The 5436-nt window shown below is 39.4% G+C and overlaps 1 long non-coding RNA gene across 1 annotated transcript; it reads left to right on the top strand.

Moving 5' to 3' along the window:
* Positions 1 to 334: 334 nt before the first annotated feature.
* Positions 335 to 4297, top strand: LOC112445832 (uncharacterized). Its single transcript, XR_003033824.2, has 3 exons — positions 335 to 376; positions 517 to 603; positions 4098 to 4297. It is a non-coding gene; the product is annotated as an uncharacterized lncRNA (long non-coding RNA).
* Positions 4298 to 5436: the final 1139 nt, after the last annotated feature.

A 5436-nucleotide genomic window follows, 5' to 3' on the forward strand; every position in this document is an offset into this window, starting at 1 on the left:
CTAAGGGCAGAGATCTAGTCTGAATTCACCCCTATGCCTACACTCTCAGGACTACATCCATTCTAAGCAGCCCTCTTAGGCCCGCCCTTCATTCTCTTAGTCACCCCATTGGCTGGCTTGATTCTGTGGAGTAATACCATTATGATGATTTGAGTGACTTCATATTACTGGCTTCTCTTCAGAGTTGTCAAGCCAGCAGAGGATCTTGGTTCAAAGGCCAGAGAAAAGACAGATAATTAGACTTAACTCTCCCTTTTCTTCATATAACGAGAGAGTTAAAATATTTAGATAATGAACAAAGTTGCAATGTTCTTTCTTCTTTTCATTTTTTGTATTTTTAATGAAAGTCCACTTCATTTGAACATGATTTATTCAGGTGAGTAAAAAGTTAACTGAACAACTGGTAGGCTTAAAAAGTTACATTTAGCCACAGGGGAAGTAAATTGTATACAAGGGTAATTATTTTTTCACTGTTAGAGGTTTTAAAGACAGTTAACCATCTCAAATATTTTGCAGCACCCATAAAATTGAATCAATCATCAGCCAAACCAAATGAAAACAATAGCGGTTATCAACAGAGCGGATTTCCATCAAAGTACTCAGGTAACTCAATACAATATTCACATTCGGTGAGATTACAGTTATTTCAAAAGAAAATGTGGACTAGGCTTCTTTCACATACTATATGATTCTGTCTTTGCCTGTGTATGGCTATCAGCACTGTCTATAAAATACTAATAAATTAGATAATCATTTGCTCATAAATTAATTACTATAATCTTCTATGTCTTTAAGATGAATATTCTCTTTAAGGATTGGTGCTTTATTTTCTTTGACTATTTTTGCTTGGCACACACAAAACCCTCCTTCTTAAGCAGATCATATGAACATGGCTGTATGACTTTAACTGTAATTTGAGGCACTTGTTTTGGTGATAAAGGGTATTAGTCCAGACACATAATTTACAAGGATACAGCTTTCTTTAAAGCTAGTTTCTTTAAAGCAAGTTTCTTTAAAGTCTCTGGTTTTACTTTGGGTTTTATTGTTCAAATGCTAGTGGGAATTCTGTTTATCTCAAATGAGGAGCCAACACCTGAAAAGCTATAGTAAGAAATGAATATTGTTGGAGACATTATGTTGTCATATAATGCAACATGTATGCAAAAATGATTCAGTTTCTTACAAAGTGACTATAGCTGTATAGCAGAAAAATTTATAATATATTATATATAAATATATAATATCATTTATGTTAGTCTTAGTTCCTCCCTGGCACTGACTTTCTTGGCTTCCTAACCTGTACTACAGCAAGGCAGATGAGAAACCAAATGGAATCTTTTTTTCTTTAAAGTATAGCTGATTTAAAATATTGTGTTAGTTTCAAGTATAGTGATTCAGTTTTTTGCAGATTATATTCCATTATAGGCTATTATGAGATTAAAAATATGGAATACTTCACAACTTGCATATTATCCTTAGGCAGGATCCATGGTAATCTCTATATCAAAATGGAGTCTATTATTAGTGTTCTATGTTAATGACAGCACGCATTCAATGTGAATAGTTCCTCATAATTTTGTAAATACAGTAAATTATTCTGCTGGATATGGAGTACATTACATTAATTTTATTAACATTCAGCATTTTGGCTATGGAAAAAGCACATTTTCAGCTTCTTGTATAATTCCAAGTTATGTCCTTATCTCCCTAAACCTATCTCTACTCAGTCCCCTCCCTCTTAACTCCTTCCACAGCTGTGTAACTGCTAGTCCTGACTCCAGTCTTTCCACACAATTCTTGGAACTTGAGGGCCTGGGAGGGTGTGTGAGGGCCCACAGCCATTGTCAGGGACCTTTTGCTGCACAGCCTTTTTATTCAAATTAGAGAAAGGCACCCCCTCAGGACAGACGGATGTGGAAATGAAGTCTCTCTGGGGTAACAAATTGGTAAAGCTCCCTCTGGCTGGACATAGGAGAAATGCAAATCCTCTCTGGGTTTGCATAGCCTGTGGGCTCATGACACAGCAAATGGAATCCGAGGCTGATCTTCTGGCCTTCCTGCCGGCTCTCACCCACCAGGGTCCTCTGTGCAACACAGAGATTACATAGTCAGACACTGCAGTCCTGTGCACTTCTGCAAGTTTTTCCTTCAGTCTTGGCTTTCTCTCCTGGAACCTATTAGACCACTTGAGTTGACTCATTGGAAAAGACTCTGATGCTGGGAGGGATTGGGGGCAGGAGGAGAAGGGGACGACAGAGGATGAGATGGCTGGATGGCATCACTAACTCGATGGACGTGAGTCTGAGTGAGTTCCAGGAGTTGGTGATGGACAGGGAGGCCTGGCGTGCTGCAATTCATGAGGTCGCAAAGAGTCGGACACGACTGAGTGACTGAACTGAACTGACTGAATGAGCCAAAAGGCCACTGCTGTGTTCTGCAAAGCTCTCCCTTCTTTCCTTTCTGCATGTTTGCTAAATGCCAGCTATGAGCAGACCACTGCTCCTCAGCCATCCTCATCCATCACAAACACATGGACTGATTCATCCTCCAAAAGCTCATGTATGAATGCTTCATCACTTGTCTTTTCCAAGACCACAGAACTTGAGTCCTGGCCAGGACACTGGAAATCCTGGCTTATGGTCCTTCTTCTAACCCTCACTTGTTTCTTGTGAGCTTGGACAAAACTCCAAACCTCTTTTAAAATCTTTCGTGCCCCTAAGCTTCTGTGGTCTGGGGCTCTGGGGCTCAGTATAGGTTTAGTCATAGAGATGAAAGAGAATTGTTTACCTCTTAAGATTGAGAGGTAGTTTCCTGGAAACATCCTCTCACCTTTTAATCATATGAATAGATGCTTACTTCAGGCATAAGAAGAGATATATAAATAAAAGTACACTAAAATATCAGCTTTCAACTATCAACCAAAATGTTTGATAACATACTGTGTTGCCAAAGAAACAGGTGAACAGATAAGCTCACATATCAGTTGTAGGTGTACAAATGGGTTTAACTTTTATAGTAGTAAGTTGTCAATATCTATCAAGAGAAAAGAATGCACATGTAATTTTTGACCCAGAAACTCAATTTCCAGGACTTGTTTCCTAAAAAATACACTGTTCCATTTCCTTAGTCCATTTACTCTCCCATTCTCCTAGAATACAGTCTAATATATTTTCCTGCCCCCTCAAATCCCTAACATTTTCCACAGCCTCACACCCAGGTGATGATCTCGTTTCTTCTTTCACTAAGAAAATACCAAAGGTCAAAAGAGAAATTCCACCAGCTCCCAGCGCTACTTCCCTCTTCTACCTGCATCTGTAGTCATCTCTGCACTCCTGCCCGTTGCTACCACGTTAAGGCCAACCCCTCCACCTGTGCACAAGATTCTACCCATCACCAACTCAAGGACACCCTCCTGTCCTTGAGGAGGACATTCCCATTTGCATACAAGCACATGTCATTTCTCTCATCATCTCCTTCCCTCAGTCCCCTCCCGCTGCTACTCTATTTACAGTGAATTTGCTGTCCCTTTACAGTAAAGCTCCTCAAAAGAGTGGCTCAAACTCACTGTCTCTAGTTCTTTTTCTCCTCTGTCTCTCAAATCCATTCCAACCAGGTTTGCATCCTCACCACTCCACCAAAAACTTCTCTTGCTGACGTCTCTGATTACCTCCACATTATCATTTTGTGGTCAATTCTCAGGCCTAATCTTACCTAAGCCACTTTTCTTTTGTTACTAACATTTTATCATGAAAATTTTCACATGTACAGAAAAATTGGAAGAATCGCATATTGAACACACCCATCATCTAGGTATTAAAATTAAACATTTTACTATACTTGCTTTTCACAGTCTGTGCTATTTTTACCAGGCCACTTTCCCTTTCTATTGGTGACATGAACCTTGAGGCATTTTTCAGCTCTGGTTGGCTAAGCCACCCTATCCTGCACCAGTGAAGGGACAGATAGTGAGGAAGGATAAAGGGACAGTAAATTCAGGTTGTCAGATTTAAGAAATGAATGAGTAATATGGTGATATCACTTGTTGTTCTTTTATTCAGTTTATACCAACAATAATTTCTTTTTCTTTTTAATTCCAGCCATGATGAGAAATGAGACTGTTGTTCTACAGAGAAAAATCTGGAAAGATTCTGATGTAGCCTATGCTATACCTAAACGATACATCAAATGGGATATAAGGAATATGGCCTTATAAAGTTCACAAATAGCCCTCTAATCAAATCCCTCTGAGATGGTACCACACAAATCAAAACAATAAATGCATCATTTAATTAGCAAAGTATGGCTACTCTTCTTTCAACCAAATAGATTGCAAGTGTCATACTGAGCCAGAAATTCAGATTCTTCACAATACAGGAGAGAGAGGAGAGAGGTTCTTTAACTAAGCACAGGAGGCAGGTGAAACAAGGGAGCCAGGCACTCAGTAGGTATTTAATTTGTACTTGTTTTCACAGACTGTGCAATCTATTCTCAGGGTTTTTTTTTATTTGCTTAAAATTACATTTCTGATTTCTTTAGACATATCTGATTTTCTTTTCTATTCCTCTATGGGAAAACAATATGATTGACAAATATGTCATTGATACATAAAGTTAAAACACAGTTATAACAATTTCTTTCTTTCCTTTTCATTTTAAGCAGTGATTCCACATAGATCAGCTCTTGCTAAAGTAATTTTAATTGTATATGTAGCCAGTCTCCTGCATTTCTCTGATACGTAGAATGACTATTTTTTTGTATAAATATTTGTATAAATATATGTTTATACGAAACAGCATGCACTACCATTAGAAAATCTATTGCATATTAAACTGAGGTGTTATAGAGTGCCAACTAATGATGATGGTGATCAGTTCAGTTCAGTCGCTCAGTCGTGTCCGACTCTTTGTGACCCCATGAATCGCAGCACGCCAGGCCTCCCTGTCCATCACCAACTCCCAGAGTTCACTCAGACTCACGTCCATCAAGTCAGTGATGCCATCCAGCCATCTCATCCTCTGTCGTCCCCTTCTCCCCCTGCCCCCAGTCCCTCCCAGCATCAGAGTCTTTTCCAATGAGTCAACTCTTCACATGAGGTGGCCAAAGTACTGGAGTTTCACCTTTAGCATCATTCCTTCCAAAGAAATCCCAGGGCTGATCTCCTTCAGAATGGACTGGTTGGATCTCCTTGCAGTCCAAGGGACTCCCAAGAGTCTTCTCCAACACCACAGTTCAAAAGCATCAATTCTTCAGCGCTCAGCCTTCTTCACAGTCCAACTCTCACATCCATACATGACCAGTGGAAAAACCGTAGCCTTGACTAGACAGACCATTGTTGGCAAAGTAATGTCTCTGCTTTTGAATATGCTATCTAGGTTGGTCATAACTTTCCTTCCAAGGAGTAAGTGTCTTTTAATTTCATGGCTGCAGTCACCATCT

Source organism: Bos taurus, unplaced genomic scaffold (assembly GCF_002263795.3).
Source record: "Bos taurus isolate L1 Dominette 01449 registration number 42190680 breed Hereford unplaced genomic scaffold, ARS-UCD2.0 Super-Scaffold_1723_ScbfJmS_2085, whole genome shotgun sequence".
Lineage (NCBI taxonomy): Eukaryota > Metazoa > Chordata > Mammalia > Artiodactyla > Bovidae > Bos > Bos taurus.